General features: G+C 36.5%; 1 protein-coding gene across 6 annotated transcripts in view; it reads right to left on the bottom strand.

The window, feature by feature from the left end:
• The window catches only part of LOC106670580 (axin), a 78,690-nt gene that overhangs the window by 59,984 nt on the left and 305 nt on the right, over positions 1-18,401 (bottom strand). The gene's annotated exons all lie outside the window — the stretch shown is intronic.

Here is an 18,401-nt window from a genome sequence, read left to right as displayed (position 1 = left end):
GAAAAGGTACTGAAGAGGACAAATTGACTTGTCTTATATTATATCATTGTAAAACTGTCAAAATAAACAGTTTACCACAGAATTAATCTATAGTATATTCGTTTCTGATCGTTCCAGGCTGTCAGATATTGGTTTCAGTTTCTTGCCAATTTAGTATTGTGAATTGTAATTAAGTGGAAAAGAGGCCCCAAATCGCCAACCCCGCGGAGAATCACATTCAATAACTAAGAATTATCTGGGACAGATTTTGGTAAAAGTTGAAATGTATCTCGGGAGTTATCCGTCGATACCGTCGTCTTTATTAAGAACATCACCAGTGGAGAGAAACTGGCCGGTAGCAAATGGTGAAAAACAAACTCGGGAACACGTGTAATATATATTTAGATCAGAGGCGTTGGGGGTAAGATAGAAAGACAGTAAAAAAAGGTTTTCGCTGTTTGGCAAACATCCATAAGAGCGTACGTCCCATTCCAGGTGCTCCCGGGTGACAATATGATCTGTCAACTCTTTCATCTTCAAGGGACAACCACATTTGTCAACTGGACTGGAGAAAATTTGTAAAATAATGCGCGATTTGAAGAACCTAAAATGTGCAATAATATTATAGAATAAATAATGTCCCATTATATATGTTTAGGACCTTTTAAGAAGATCAATACCACGGTTGACAGCTTCGCTTCCGTCTCTTTTTCTCAGTTGCCTGACTGAAGACAGGCCCACGTCTTAGACAAATAGAGGACACAGGGATAAAATAGATTTCTGAAAGAGGCCAATCGGGTCTGCCTCAATTTCACAATCCCATTTGTATCTGAGCTGAGCCGGGAACTCCCTCGGGCACCGGCAATCTACTCCTGTCACATAGACAATGGATTCAGTGAAGAAAGAAGTGGAACGGGGTAATTTGGGTTTAACCCCTCCCGCCTCCATTGTCCCAGGCGAATCCTTTGAATTTTTAACTCTGCAAACGAAAGAGGAGGTAGCGGGATTTACCGGGGGATTAGATGCGATGGATCCTTTGAATTGGAGATCAAGTTTGAAAGCATGTGATACTTGTTTTGCCAGTGGGGTTTGAGTGCTGAATTAATTTTTTAACGACGTACGAATTCTTAGGATTAACCGGGCTTTATTCTCCCATTGATACTTACAGATCTTGTATTCTTTTTTTGGGTTACGCCATGGATCCACTTCGTCTTGTGTAAAATGTTTAAACTTATGTGTTCTAATATAAACACTATTTCTACTCCTTCACTTACAAAAAGGAAAAGCCAATGTGACTCCAACAAATTTGGGAGAACTTCTAGGCTTAAAAATATGCAAGTTATGGCAAAGAAAAATCAAACAAATACGGACAAATTATAACAAGGTAGGTTCAGAAATTAGATGACTAAACTATAATCAGCATACAACAGGAAATTACAGCCCAAAATTAAATCGATGGACTTCTGTTCTGAAATTCATAACGAAAAAACTAAATTGTTAATAATCAATCAGCGTTGTACATTTTTTACAAGTTTTAGAGAAAAAAAGAAATTGAAAATAACTATAACTTATAGGAAAAAAAAAAGATAATCAGTACACAATAATCGAAACAGACTATACGAATTTACATACTGAATCAATAAAGACATGCATATGTATGTACTGGTAATTAGACAATCCATGGTGGAAAAACTCAGAAATTGTTCAATGTACCATTTTCAGAGAAGGTTCAGCAGGCAGCTGTAACAACAAAAGAACCACTTTACCAAGTTCCTCTTAACAAATGGCATGAACCTGAACCATCCAATTGAACACCACCTTTATTTACTTTTTATATTACCTACATAAAAACTATAATAATATAACTATAATAATTGTACGTCATAACGATCAATTAAAGCCCTGTGCTATAGGTACCCTAGAAGAAATATATTTTAAGGCTATCAGCCTCTATTTTGTTAAATATGAACAGAAAACATAAATCATACAGACAGAAGGAAAAATAAACGACAGATACAAAGAACATATCAAATCATATATGGACAAGGAAGGAAAATCCTATTACGCGACCCACCTAATAGAAAACTACAATATGACCATCGACAATACAAATAAATATGAAACTTCTTCACAACGTTCAAAAAGGATAAAAAACGTACATACTCGAAAACTTAGAAACATATTAGCAAGTATAACATGTCTACACTTAAAAAAATGATAAATATACAAATTTACAAAAATTCACAAACTTCACTCACACCTTTTAAAACATTACACAAATTAGAAATGTGTGGTGTTTAGTGACCGTTACTTGATGATTATTTGTACCTCCAAACAAATTAAAAAGCTAAAGGACGAAAGAAAAAAAGACCTACTAGAACAATCAAAAAGACCCCCGACTTAATCCATCAGACACACCGACAACATTAAATACTCCCCAATACAACATTAAATAAAATAGCCCTGAAGATTATTTCAATAAAGATCGAAACGTTGGCACGATAAAGAAAATGTTATTCTAAAACCTACGTCACAACAGACCGCATCTCACAATCTCAATCAACAGTAATCAAAGAAACATTGAAGACGGCGAAATACCGAAACGTGTCAACTGGCAAAAATCAGCGAGGAAGACCAAGAAGATAAGTTCAAACAATAGATTTATCTCCCCGCAGTTCACATGAGGAAATTCTCACAAGAAAAAAGTATAGTTGGGGCACGGTAAGACCTTTAATTGTGGAGTTGTGCTTAATGCATTGTTAATAAAATTCGCTGTTTTATTTGCCTTGGGATGTTAGTTGCGTAAAAAGCCATAGTTTTTTTAGGATTTTTTTATTTTTATTGGCATTTTTTAAACATAGAGGAAGTTTATGGACTTCGTATGAGAAACATTTTGACATTGGTGTGGTTTTAAGTTGAGGCATATTTCATTGGGATCCTCAATTTTCAATCTGAAGTTCTGCATTTATCCATTTTATTAAATCTCAGTTTAAAAAAAATCTTAAAACTCTATATACATATATATTGCAGTGGTAGAATATTGCATATTTGCAAAATTCGAAGTTACATTCTTTACAGGATGCTCTAACAATTTTTTAGGAGCGTTTAAATATAGGATCATTGGTATGACCATTATATATATTCAACATGAATTCATCAACTCGCAGAGCAACCAGTACGACACAGCCAGTAAGCTACATACTACTCACAGGTCTGACACAGTTCCTCATAGTGTCAGCTAGTTTATTCGTTCATCCTTACCAACCAATATATAAACAGTTCGGGCCAAAACAGTAAAAATGTAAAACTGTAATGATCTTCCTTGCAAGTCACGTCCAAATTGATTGTGATAAATATCTCAATTCTCACATGAATTTCCATTACCCTTTAAATAACATTCATATCATATGCACATTACGTTATATCTTCTACGCGCAATTTTATACGGTGTTTTCCCTTGGTATTATAGGGAAAATCACGTCCATGTTCGGTTTCGAAGTATGTAAAGGCTTCCGACCTTTAACCGTTGAAATCGATCGGCGGTGAATATTTTATTTCTGCTTGATAGACTCGGTGTCATCTAATTTCCTCCTCCTATCACTTGCTCTCTCTTTCTTAATAACTCCTCCGTGCCTGCCCACCTTATCTGAAAGTCCCTTCCATTAATCTAAGTGATATCCTTGGCCGAAAGAGAAAAAACATAGGTTTGCCCTTTCATTTAATTATGGTGTCTCCCTCTTTTCGGCGGTTTTAAATGAAGTGGGTCTTGAGGGAACCCTTCGTAAATAATTTCCTACCTTAAAGCCGAATATTTCCCGATTTTCTCCCCAAAGCCTTTATCTGTTTTTAAAGAAGAGTGAATGAGATTGAGAAATAGTCTCGGGGAAATAAAAACGTCTCTCCTTCGGGTCGTCCTCGTTGAAAAGGGACCCTGCATGTTAATTTTATAGGTCCAAACCGATTTGAATCTGTTTACGGCCGCTTCTGATATTATATAAAGGCCAGCGTCGAGGGAGAGAACAAAAAAGGTCGGCTGGAAGAGAAGAAAGATAAAAAGCACAAGAAGGAATTTAGAAGAGATCCGTGGAATTAGTGAGTGAAATATGCAGGAGCGAGGTGGTGTAGGGCGGTCGAACAGCTGAACGTCGGCATCATCACACGAGCCGGGGAAGGATCTAGGGGGGAAAAGAGAAAGACGAAAAAAAGAAAAAGAGTGAGAGGGAACGAGCCCATTCTTCCATTCTACAACACACTGCCCCTCTTATGCCTTCGACCGACGGGTACAAAACACATGGCGATTTGTAACCGAATCAAGCATCCACGGACGTAAAAATTATTAACGGTCATTTTCCCCAGATAAAATTCAGCTGGACTGTAGCTGTAAATTTAATTATGATCAACCATTCAACCTGACGGTAAACATCGTCAAACCGGCTATAAAGAATTTAAAAAAGATGACAAATTTGTCATGGAGGGAAAGTTACAGATTGAGTCCTGAGGACACTCGGGAAACAATAACTACCTGCCTACGAACTTTAATAATAATTAATTCACTAATTTCGTGGTCCGCTTGACCAATTAATACATGAAATTAATTAAGGTTTTTAGTTGAGATGAAAAAAAGCTAATGGCACGAGAGGGATTCGAACCCACGACCTTCGGCTAGATACGCCGTTGCTCTACCACCTGAGCTATCGTGACCTCGATTCACTCGGACATCTATTACACGACCGATTACACGACATTTGAAAAATGGCAAAAGGAGGGAAAACTCATAAGGTGGGGTTGAGATGGGGAGTTGATGTCCGAGAGGATCGAGGTCACGATAGCTCAGGTGGTGGTAGAGCAGCGGCGTATCTAGCCGAAGGTCGTGGGTTCGAATCCCCCTCGTGCCATTAGCTTTTTTTCATCTCAACTAAAAACCTTAATTAATTTAATAATAATAATCCATATTTGCTTAGCGGTCATAATTGAGCATATTAATTATTCCAATTAGTTAGTCTTTTTTTTCCAATTTTTAGTCTTGAGCTTGACTTCGATAGTTCAAGTGGTTAGAGCAGCGGCGTACTGAGCCGAAGGTCGTGGTTCGAATCCCGCTCGTGGCACAAAATTTTCATTTCAACTAAAAACCTTAGATAAAACGAATAATTAATTGGAATAAATATGAATAATTTTCATTTTTGCTTTTTGGGCCAGCCCTCAAGGATATCGGACGAGGAGGCCGGAGTAATGTACTGTCAATTATGTTATATTTTACTTTTTACAATTTTTTTTAAATCAAAGCAAACGTAGAAAAGAAATGTAATACACTATAAAGACAATATCAAAGGATACAAATTAAATTAATCAATATTTTTATGTAGGTAAGACATTTGTTATTAAAACTAGAGGGAAAGCTTTTTATTGATGGGAATGGCAAAACAGCTACATTTTATATTGTTAATGGATTTATGAGCTTGTACTGGCGTTTAATTATTAGGTGACTTTTGTTGTTAATTTCTTTATTTTTGGTGAAGTCATATTGATTACTGTTAGCTTTTTTTAAAACTTCAGAGGCTATCGAGAATGGGGGTCATATCAACCTCCAATGGCACTCTGAGGGCCAATCAGACTTCTCACTTATTCATTCAAACGCACAACCATATTCATACAAACTGTACAACAAAATTTACTTACAATAAATAATTTACATACACATAGCGAATATGGAGAAACGCTTAAAAATCGGAACAGAAGACCCAACAACATACTCTCATACCAACGACTGTTTATACATCGTGTACTATGCCTACTCGCTCTCTACAAGGAGTCAAACCCTGGCACTCCTCGTCTACGTGGAACACACTGAAAGACCTCTACAAAAGGAGACCTTTCTCTCTTTGCGCGGGTTTTGACCCAAAAGCAATGTCCGTGTGTCAGATGGTATGGCCGATCCTCAATCAGGTTAGCACGATCGTTTCACTCTCGAAGGGCCACTATTAAGTCGTGCTCTCACGCTGTGGTAGTCGGTACAGACTTCACATTTGTTACAGATTTTTGAAATATCTTATGCTGTAGTCCTACTAATCTATTCTGTTTTCCTAAAAGTATCGCAAACTCCTGCAGATATTCCATGCATATGTTTTATCATTTTGCTGTTAAATATTTGTAGATGTAAAAAGAACCAACGAAAAGAATTTCTACTGTATTCTAGTTATACATATTACCTAATCTGATTTGTAAATAAATGACAAATCTGAAACCCTAAATCAAAGTAAGGCTGACAAGAAAACCAAAAACATATTAGGAAACAAAATAGGACCTGCAAGTTAAACACAGAAAATAAAAAAGAACAACTTTTCTAACTATCTTCCACAATATTTAGAAATGAGACTATTGGGAAGATGTTCTCTTTAATTTTGAGCATTGTTTTTAATAAGGGGGAAACATTTTCAAAATTTCTCTCCCCATTGTCAAGTACCGTTTCAAAACGGGCTTTCGCTAAGAATGCTAAGACTTAAAGGGAAGACATCACAAAGTATTTAAACCACTGGCAGGTCCGTTTATGGGCCGAGAAAGGAGGACTGGATTCCGCTCCGTCGGATTTCTGAGGAAGGGCCATTAAAATAATAACGCCCTTAATTGACTCCAAGCGGGAAAAATGTTTCTTTATGAAGCGGTGCCATTTGACGCGGATTCTTTTATTCTATTTTGCCTTTCGGAATTTTCAACGTGGAGGAATTGAAGATGAAGCATTTTGTGTTTTTTTTTTCTTTTTAGTTTCCGAGACGTTCCTGCGAGCGGAATCTCGGTTTGTCCTTTTCGGTTAAATAAGTGAATATTTGTGGATTTAAAAATATCTTTCCAATGCTAGGACATTTTACAATCTTAAACATAAAATAAAATGCCATGGTATGACCTTAAAAAATATTGAAGTACTGAACTTCTAAAAAGGCGTAACTGATAAAATGAAACTATCCTAAATTATGTAAAAATTATCACACGGTCACAGTACTATTTTAATGCGAGTGCTGCACCCGGAGGACATATGACATGGCAGGTTCTTGGGGAGGCAATGTGCAGAGGGGTCTCGGGCAGTATGGTTAAGATGGATCATGGGGTTGGTGTGAAACTTGATCAATTCGTAGACCGAAGGGAATATTAAGGTCATTGTAGATATATTGACAACATGATAGAAAGTGATTATTTGGAGATCATGAGATGTGGTCTGGTGTGACGTAGGTTTAGAAAAACATTTTAAAATCTACGTCACACCAATTATACAAATACATAGGATGTGAAAAAATTAATTTTTTTTCACATCCTACGTGTATTTGTATAATTTAAACAATCTTTATAGATCTCAGACCCTGAAGATGATTTCAATTAAGATCGAAACGTTGGCACGATAAAAAAAAAGTTTTTCTAAACCTACGTCACACCAGACCGCATCTCACTCTCTCCAAATAATCATTAACTAACGGTCACTAAACACAACACACAGTAGAAAGTGTGGAGAATTCTTCTGAGGGCTTTGGGGATTGGAATGGATGGATTCGTTGGATAGATATTAGATGGCATGGTGGTACCCCAAAGTTCCCCTCCGTATGGCCAAAGTTATCGCAGTTAGTATAAATTTAGTTTAGTGATGACGGTCAACACCGATTTCGGTCCTAAACGTTGTCCAAGCCTTCCGTTAAGTAGTTGCCTCTTAAGGCTTTTATGTCAGTATGCTGTTCATATATAGTATTTGACGTGAATGGAAGTCGGTATCTCTAAGTTGATATACAGTGGACGACAAGGCTGTTTTTGTTTTTCAATGTTAACGTACACTGAGTACATTTTTCTTCATTCAGTCTTTTCCGTCACTTTTTGCCCCAGTCTTCGATAAGCTCAAGTGTTAATGAATTGACACTAGGATAATGGAGGAAGCTTGGGTGGGATTCGAGTTAGAGGACAAAATTGCGGTATCTAGGTGGTGATGATGGTATTGGGTTGCGCAGGTTGCTCTCAGCAGTGTAGATGATAGTATTGTATAGATGATGTGAACAAGAATGCTCTCTTGTGGTACGCCGGCTTGTATCGGTCTGATCTCCGAGAACTCGTTGCCGCACAACACTCTGAAGCAGCAGTCTGTTAGGTAGGATTTCAAGATAAGTTAATAAGGAGTGGGTAGGAAGTTTAATAGAGTGCCAGACCCTATTAACAGTTTGGTCTGTGCTACGTGAGACCCAACCAGAGGAGATGGTGTCCACATCTGTGAAACCTTGTTAGATCGTAGAAAGATGTGGACGGAAGCCGAATTGATGAGAGGGAATGAGAATGAGTATCTTTGATAGGGATTCAATCAAGGAGCCTTTCTTGGATATTAGATAATAACCCATCATTCTTTTATTATCGTTGAACTTTGTTTGCAAATAAATTTTAAAATGCGATGCGAACGTCAGTTTTAACGTTCTAATTTCTCAGTTTATTAGCGATAGTTCTTCTTAGGTCTGTGATGAACGTATAGTTGTTCGTTTCCGATCATTTTGGCCTATCAAAATGATAGGAAAAGATCAAGTTATGAATTCTAGTAAACGTACATGTCTAGCATGCAGAGAAAGGTTGCTCAATGTGTCCTACTTAACTGAAGGGTCATTCCTTGGCGCCATATAAAGAGCGAATAGGAATACCATTCGATATGAAAATTGTACTCGAATACAGTCCTATTTTTGTGTACCCTGTTTCGATTTTGGGAGGAGGTATATAGATTTAAATGTTGAACTTATTATTAAAAATATAGTTTGCTGACAGCAGAATTCTGAGTTAACTGATTCGTGAGAATGTATTCATTCAATTAAACTAGTCATACTGAGTTGTTTACATGTGCTAAGTACCGATGGAGGAATATCGACATACATGTATGTAAACAAGAAAGTAGTAAGTGTATTTAGGTTAAAACCTCTGCGGTGGTATGGAGTGAGACTAAGGTCTGACCATGAACCACCAAAACAACGGATTCTCAGAAGTCACACATATGTGCAGAAACGAGTTTACATAAATCCTTCAAAAATAAACATCCATACGTGAGTACACGGCAGTAGGAGATACGATAACTTTAACTAAGTTTATTTCTATCTTTAAAAAAAAAAAAAATTAATAAATTGTCAGGATTGCAATATTAGTATCCCTGCGGTGGCATTCTCGACAAAAGTCCACCCTAGAAAAGAGGGGTCAGTGTTTCCTGAAATCGGGTCAGAATAAAAGAATGCGGATTAAGCAAAGCCCAAAGAATTTGAACAAAAGGACGAAAATAATGGGCAGAAAGCTCGAACGCGGTATCGACGGCCTCTTTGTTGTTTTATTGGAGCAATAAAGCAATTCTCAAAGAAGACGATTTACAGTTTCTTTGTGCCTGAGAGGGTCAGATCAATAAAAGGGTACCTCTATTCTTCTCTCTCATTTTTTAATTTTTCAATTTTAATTTACAATAATTTGGAGATCGTGAGGTGCGGTCTGGTGTGACGTTTAATTTATAACTCGACTTTTTTGTCCTGTAATATACATATGCTGCAAACAATAACGTTATCTGGTTCGTCATGAACGGAATAAACATAAAAACTAAGCATACCTGAAATAAGTTTTTCAAGTTTATATGGAAAGATTTTCGAATCATGAAAAAAATTAGATTGGTACGAGATGGATAATGATGGGCCCTCTTAAGTCTCGTTTTTGGATTTTATACATGTTAACAATGTATTTTTCACAATACTTACAAAGACAAAGCTAAACGGAAGAAGTGAGATAGATGACCTCTAAATCGATTTCTTTGAAATCGAGGTTGTATATAATTCCTGGTGTTCCTATTTAGCTATAGATAATTTTGGTATGCCTTTTTTCTTGATATGCTCAGGGCTGGGTCTATCGTGTACAGGTTCTTTCATACACACAAACTTCAAAGAAGAAATCACCCAAAAAAACTTTTCCCCTCGAAAGTGAAAAACGTTTGGTAGAATTGAAGTCAGTATCTCAGGATGACCGACTTGTATAGCTTTTTGTTTGAAAAATGGCGAAAATAGGTGAACCAGAAAGGTCTGAAACGACCGACCTACATGTTCGTCGTACTTTGTAGGACGGACAACAAAAAATCTCAACGAGGAATTGCATTTGTCGAAAAATAAACGTTCAAATAACAAATTCAAATAATTCAAATTTATTTGTAAACCAGCACTTTGTAATTGGTGTGTTCAAAAGTAAAGCCATAATAGAATAAGTGGTTGGATGGATCAAGATTTACCTAGTCTTATAGGTTTGAGTTCTTATATCGTTATTATTTACTACAAAAAATTGTATTAAGACATTAATCAACGTTTCATAATTATTTAATTAATTAAGTTTTTCTTTTTTTAAGGAAAAATTAGCCAAGTACTCAATTTATGCTGACTTTATGAAAATGAAATTTTTTAGATTCCCACGTTGATTGTTACTGCGAATCCGAATCTTACTAAGTCTTAGTATGTTAGTATGATTCAATGTCATATGTAACTTAGTTGGCAGGGCTACCGAATCCTCTTCCGCCCCTTTCATAATGTCCTGTAATCCATTTTCCAGTACGAAGAGCCCATGTGCTTTGAGTCCTGAGCTTCAGCTTCTTTGCATCGCTGACTCCTTGATGCCAATTTGGTTAAGGTGAGATCCTAAGCGATGGTGGTTGAACCAATTTGAACGGGCTACATGGAACATATGTAGGATCACTTTGGGATGACCAAAAACAAACTCAGTCCTCTGTCTGGAAAGGATGAAAATATGGCAAAAGGAGAAGTGTATAAACTCTAGCGGTGTGGGCATAACAAGCTAAAAGAATCCTCACCAAAACTTTCAAACTCTGCTTCGGTTACAAAGGGCTAAACTACCAGGTACGATAAGACCATATGACACATGTATAACATGGATAAATTCAACGATATAGGTTATGCATGAGGAGGAAGAAACAGAGTCAATGACCTATTACTTTTTAAGAGAAGGATCGAGTCAATTGAACTGAATTAAGCAACTAAAAGTACTAGAAGCCAGAAGGCTGCTTAGGGAACATAAAACCAACTTTCAAGTTTTCCATCACCATCATCATATGTACCACAAGATTATTGGGATAGACGGTATGACGATTCCACAGAATTTACATTTTTCCTGCGAGGGTCTGAACCGTTCTCTCGCCTGTCTTACTGCGGTCAATTCCTTGTACCCGGCAAAACTCCGAAACAATACAACCAATGTTATGAAATTGTCAGAGATTATATGATCCCCTATGAATTTTATCCCTAACGGATTAACATATGCGCATGCGCGTACAAAATGTGAGGAAGCTATACTGCCCATACACCTCTACCCACAGAGAGACCTTTTTGTGGGCCCAGGCAAAGTCCTACCATCAACCCTGGTGCCTCGGGGTGACCAATGATGGAGGCAATTTCCCCCTTACCTTCCTATACCCTTCCTTCCCTAATTTTCCTTTCTCTTCCTTACCCCCCCCCCGCTTTGGCAGAGGTTTCCTGGGTTACTGAACCGGCACCCCTCAGGCAACGGGTGCATCAGTAGGGGGTTCGTACTAACTCCCGGGTGGGCGATCAGTTCCACCTTAAAAATAATACTGAACCACGGAAATAGAGTATCCATGCGGCTCTACTAATTGAGTTTGGACTCGTGGTGGTCGTGGTTTGCAAACAAATTGTACCTTAGCTGGAGGGTACCGGCCAACCGGAGCCGGAGATAGAGTACCTTCTCAATCTATCCGGGGTGATGAAAGGCATGGCTCAAAGGCTGCGCCAGAAACCACAAAACTGCCTTTTTCAAGGCACACGTATGGATGTGCCCTTTTTAGGGCACTTCTGAACTTGGTTAGCTTTGCACCTCCTCGCTGGCCAACGAATGTGACAAGTCCATGCATGTAAAATCTTCCTGGTGTTTTCTTTGAGAACACTGGGCGACTGAGAAGTCCTCATGGGTCTGAACACCCATGAGTAAAGATGGGAACATCTGCCATCCACTTGGCAGACCTTTTTTTGTCTTTGAGCGTATATCGTGAATATTAATAATCTATATAATTATTCATTTAAAAAATAATAGAAAAGTGGTGGGCCTTAAACGAATTAAACATTTTTTTATCATTATCACGGTAATATTGGGTTGTCCGGAAAATAATGCAGGATTTTGGTATTAAACAAAAAAAAAGAAACTAGTTACTTTAAAGCAATGNGACAACGCAATACAAACCGTTAATTATAACATTAAATCTAACATTTAGTTCAAATTAAAAAAATATTTATACGAAAATGTTCCAACATCCAAATGGTCAGAGTTGGACTACTTCAGAACAGCTGAAGTAAGCGTTTCTTTACGATTATTCTGTAAAATAGCGTATCGGTCTCCCGTTACGAGCAAGCACCTTTATTTTTTAACGAGCAATGACCGTTTGTATTATGACGTTTGACCAGTCCGTCACGAAGTCCCTTTCTTCTAAACTTACTGCCGACGTAAACACTTCGAACCTTACCGGTTACCCAAGAGCATATTAGCGATACACTGGCCACCTCACCTGCTAAAATAAACGAACCTTGGAAAAAAAAATCCCAGTGGTAGTTAGTCCGAGCACCAAATTAAAAAAAAGTCCTTCTAATATAATTACCGCCTTTGATCAAAGAGCGCACCCGGTCACACCGACTTTATTCAAATTATATTTGACAAGGAGTCCCGTCTTTGATGTCAAATCGTGTTGTAAAGGGGAAAAGCCATTTGTTTTTCTCCTTAAGATCTTTTATTAATTGGGGACAGCGGGGGCTCGTCCGCAATCCTTCTATATTTCCTATAAATAAATTTGATCGCGTCACATGATCCCTCACACTCTTCAAAGGGTTCGGGCCACTGACGACACTTTTCTCTAAATATCAAATCTGTGTATAGAAAATATTTTCTTTCTTAAATAGTACAAGGCTAAAGGAACCCTTCTATCGTTACAAATAACAAACTTATAACTTTTTAATCAACTTGAGGAATATTGAAGGAAATTATTCGTTTCTAAACAGTTTTGAAAATAATTTGGTGAAGTCGTGAGGACGGTCAAGAATGAGGTAGTTTACAAAAACAACTTTTTCGTGTTTTTTTCTGACGTTTCGACCTTTATTCGGGTCTTCTTCAGGGCCTGAGTGAATTATGTATTTGTGCATGTTGAGTGGAAAATACAATTTAAGATGTAAATATAAATTTTTGAACCAAGTATTTCATACTCGTGCTAGTGCTATTCTTGTTGTGTCATATTGGTTTTGTGTGAAATTGTTGTGAAACGTGACTATGTATTCTGGTATTTTTATATGATTTTGATAGATGTAAGGCACTCTCAACACGACACGCAAGATGGCACAATTACACAGAAGACAAACACTTTGAGTGAGTAGAAATACTTTGTTTGAATATAAAATATATTTTGCATTGTATAAATTCACTTTTCCACATCCTAAATGTATTTGTTAAATGTAAACATTGTTTGTAAATCCCAGGCCCTGAAGATGATCTCAATAAAAGATCGAAACGTTGGCACGATAAAGAAAATGTTTTTCTGAAACCTACATCACACCCGACCGCATCTCACGATATCTGAATAACTATCGATTAACGGTCACTAATCTCTACACATTGGAAAGGAAGTTAATAAGGACGATAAGGAAGGAAAGGAAAATATAAAAGTAAGGTTTAATACGAGCATACCACAAGGTACAGACTTAGGCTCAATTTTTTTTTATATATATTAATGATTTGTTGAAAATTAAATCTGGAAAAATATTTAGTTATGCAGATGATACTTGTATCATTTTCTCAAGTGATAATTTTAATTTAACTAAACCTATAAACAATAACACGAATTTTAATAATTATTAATTTTTAGTTAAACTCAAACTTTCTACTTTTAAATACAAAAATGTAATGTATTACACTTTTGATTAAAAAACGTAATAAAAACTAATAATAAATTTGCTCTTTATACTTGTGATGAAAATACAGGCAAATTTTTCAATCTAACGGGCTTGTCTTAAAACAAAAAATTGTTTAGCTCTTTTCATTGATGAATGTATTTTATTTATAAATAAATAGATAATTTCACAGACCATGATTAACCTTCACCTCATCCTGTTTTCCTTCAGCCGGAAGGAAGCCCTAGGTTTTACCCAAGAAACCTAAACCCACACTTCTTGCTAGTAACTACGCCCCCAGTCACCCATCAGAATAAATCATTTGAGAAAATTTTATTTAAACAAGCTTATCAATCTTGTTTCAGAAAATTTCGTTGCCTAAATGAGTGGTGTTGAAAAAAAATATGACTTTATACAATGCTAGAAACTTTTAGATTAACAAAAATGAATTGATACAATGTTTTGCTAAATTTTTTTAGCTTTGTATAAATTCATATTTTTTTAATCTAAATTTTTTTATCATTGTATAAATTCATTTTTTTTTAATCTAAAATTTTCTAGCATTGTATAAATTCATTTTTTTCACATCCTGCATGTATTTGTAAAATTTAAACAATGTTTATAAATCCCAGGCCCTGAAGATGTTCTCAATAAAGATCGAAACGTTGGCACGATAAAGAAAATGTTTTTCTAAATCCTACGTCACATCAGACCGCAGCTCACGATCTTCAAATAATCATAGTTGCCTAAGTTCATAGCTCTTCTCAAAATCTCAAATGACATCCCCCTAGACATTGATGTGTACTATGATTGTTCTACTTGATTTTTCCAATGCATTAGGCTCCGTAAATCATAATTTGCTTATTTGGAAACTGACGATTTTTTTTATACTTCTATTAATCTTATCTCATCCTATCTGTCAGAACTCACGAGAGTTAAAGCTTCAAATTCTCTGAACTCTTCTGTCTCAATTTCTACAACTGTATCCCATGGCTATATTTTTGGAGCTTTACTCTTTTCCATGTTTCTAAATGATCTATGAGCTGATGACCCTCAGCCTTACATTCATTTTCTTACAAGCAACATCTCTGCTCAACCGTGATCTTCATTCTATCAATGAATGGTCAAGTAATAAAGGCATTCTTTTAAAACCTAACAAATCCCAGTTCTTATTAATTTTCAAAAAACCCAGATTGACTATCCTCCATCATATCAATTGCTCGCCTGATAATCCATTTTTGTTCTAAACTTAAAAATCTTGGTATTAGTTGTTGTCGAGAATCCAATCCGATTACACGACATTTGAAATATGGCAAAAAGGAGGGAAAATTCAAAACGTGTGGTTGAGATGGGAAGTTAGTGTCCGAGTGGATCGAGGTCACGATAGCTCAAGTGGTAGAGCAGCGGCGTATCTAGCCGAAGATCGTGGGTTCGAATCCCGCTCGTGCCATCGACTTTGTTATCTCAACTAAAAACCTTATTTAATTGTAATATATTAATTGGTCAAGCGTACCACGAAATTAGTGAATTTAATTTGGTATTATTTTCAATTCCAAGCTTTCATGGCATAACCATGTGAGCTCTATTATTAAAAATGTCTGATGAGGAAGAAAGGAGACTAGGAAGTGGGCGTATGTTTCACAAGCACTGCAGCTTTCTAGCTTATTGTACCTTCCTAGTTCAGTCTGTCGATACGATCCTTCTTTTAAGAAGTACTATGTCACAGACTGACGTTGCTACAATTGCTTTTCGTGAGTTGTGTTTGTATTCCAGGTTATGTCCTCAGTGAGCGTTGGTTCACTTGCTTAGATGATGTGAGTGGCAGTTTTTCCTCCTCATTGCATAATCTACAAGTGACCGGTAAATAATTCTATCAACCCTCTGAGTTTAGCCCTCCCTAACTCCAGCAGTGAGTATTCCAGGCTTGGTGAGGGTTGTTTTAGCATAAGTTTACTGCGTCCAGCACCCCTAGAGTTTATCCACTTCTTGCAAAGGTTTATTCTTCCATTAGTTTTTAGTTCTCCCAATTTCATCTGTATGCTGATGTCCTTCAAATATTATTTTAGTATGTTTATCAAAGTAAATTTATTTCTACGATATGTACATATAAGGGGTCATCATAAAGTACCTTTAAATGAATACATAAAATAACGTGTGGTGATTAGTGACCGTCAATCGATAATTATTCAGAAATCGTGAGATTCACCAGACCGCATCTCACGATTTCTGAATAAACATAAAATAACATTTATATTTATATACCTTGTTCGATAATTTAACTCGGGTAGATTTTTACACAATTAGACCACAAACACAAACTGATCAAAAAGATTCAAAAGAGAAAAAACAACGACGGAACGGTAAACCCGATCATAAGAGACCATTAAAAAATCACATTGTTTGGTCTTTTGAACTGTTCAAGAAGTGGCCAAAAGAATCACTAATTTTGTTTAAGTGTCCTTAATATTCTTTTATGAATTCAATCAAATTTAAATACAGCACGCACAATCAGACATTCAACGAATATCTGTCCACATTCTCAGCCGTTACAACGCCTTTTTCTTCAAATAACTTAATGATGAGTGTGTTAATCATAGTTAAAGGGTGAGATCAAAGGGATCGCTTCTGTCGAGGTGCTCTAGAAAAGAATCAAAGAGAAAGATAAACAAAGTCAACCTTTAAAATTAATCATTCGTTTGGCACACTCAAAACAAAAAGAGTTTAAAAATAACGCGTCGAAAAACAATGCCTAAAGTCAAAAATGAAAAATGACAAACGTTTGTAACAATTAGCGTTGAATTAATGGCAAATAATTTAAATTCACGCCGAATACACTCATGACACGACTATCTTTGCAATATTCACCAATCCAAAAACAAAACAAACATGGGAAAAATATCAATGTCAAACAAGATTTTGCAGAATTAGGGCGTGAATGATGATGGTGGGGTAGAAAGAAAATCAGGAAAAGCTAATTAGCGAAAAAGAAAGATAGCGAAAGTAAGGGTGAGAATAGAAAGAAAAATTAAGAGAGAAAGAGGGAACGATAGAGAAGGGCAAAAAGGTACAATGTCGATGGGATGGTGGGGGAATAAGAGGGCAGGTGAGAGAGCGAAAAAGAAAAAGGAAAACTAAAACGATAAGCAAACGAGTGAGTGTGCTGGCGAGGGAAAGATAGTAAGTGTGTTGTATGAGAAAGAAAAAAAACCTAGAAATGAATAAATAAAAAAGGGAGAATTTTAGAAAAAAGAATGAGAGAGAGAGAGAGAGAGAGAAGTAGAAAGCCTGAGAACGAGGGAGATGAATGATAGCAGGGTAAGAAATAGTGAAGGTACCCCTTTACCCCACAGGAAAGAGTGAGAGCGAGAATGAGAGTAAGCTAGTAGGGATCCGTCTCATCCCGGTGAATGTGACGCTGAAAGGATGTAGGTGGAAGGCCTGAGAAATAACGGAAATGTGGGGAAAAACAAAACAAACACGAAAATGAAAGTTCTCTTTGAATAACAAATTCTAAAAGACAAAGGTACAAGCTACCTTAAGGAAAAACATTTTGAATTTTTTAAAAATATATATGCATTTCTTCGTTCGTTTCTACTTTATATGATATAAAAATGCAGTTTTTAATTTAAATTTAATTTTTAAATAACTAATATATTTTGCCAAAAAAAATTAAGCATTAAAAATATGAATCCAAGGTTTAGACTGCAGCCAGTAGAACACGCTGAACCGGCAGAAAAAGTAACTAAAATTTTTGTGGTTGCTGACAAATAATTTAAATAAATATTTTTGCCGGGGTATTTAAAGTCAAATAATATTTAAGCTGTTTTTTCCGTTAAATATTTAATGTTAATAAATGTATTCTTTTTAATATATATTTTTTTCTGCTTAAGATTATGTTGTTTTAATGATTTTTACTCGTCGTCCTGTGATTTTAGGAAATATTTTATGTTTATGTACTAATTTATCGTGTTTGTTATTTTTTTTCTTGAAAATAAAGTAATTAACCTAATGTGAGATTTGTATTTTTAATTAAGGGATTATAAATTAGGTTTATTTATCAATTATTTACGTTGTAAATGTGTAAAAATAAAGGATTGGTCAATTGGCAGAAAAGAGTGAAAGAGAGAAAATGAAGATCAAAAGAGGGAATCGCTTTGAAGAGTCCCTTTGAGATAGATCAAAGGGAAAGCCAACGGGCCCCCCAAACACCTTCCGAATAACCTCGTACATCTCGATATTCAGCTTTCCTCTCTTGATCGCCCTTTTGAAAAAGGGGACAAAAAGCGTTTCGAAGGCCGCCACGCCGCGGGAGGCCGTCATTTATCGAATACGAGACAAAAGGATCATTCCGCATCGGCGGACGGCGAGATCCCTTTGATGTCGGCGAGTGGGATTTATTCGGGTCGGGATGAGCCCGCGGGGCGACGTCTCGTCAGCCGGAGGCCGGGAAACGAAACGATAGACGTCGGACGAGTTTCGAGGGGAGTCGCGAGAGGAAAA

The sequence above is a fragment of the Cimex lectularius genome, unplaced genomic scaffold, assembly GCF_000648675.2.
Source record: "Cimex lectularius strain Harlan isolate CLEC.00 unplaced genomic scaffold, Clec_2.1 scaffold153, whole genome shotgun sequence".
NCBI lineage: Eukaryota > Metazoa > Arthropoda > Insecta > Hemiptera > Cimicidae > Cimex > Cimex lectularius.
Note: the sequence above shows the minus strand (reverse complement) of the source record. Positions and strands in the feature narration are given on the sequence as shown.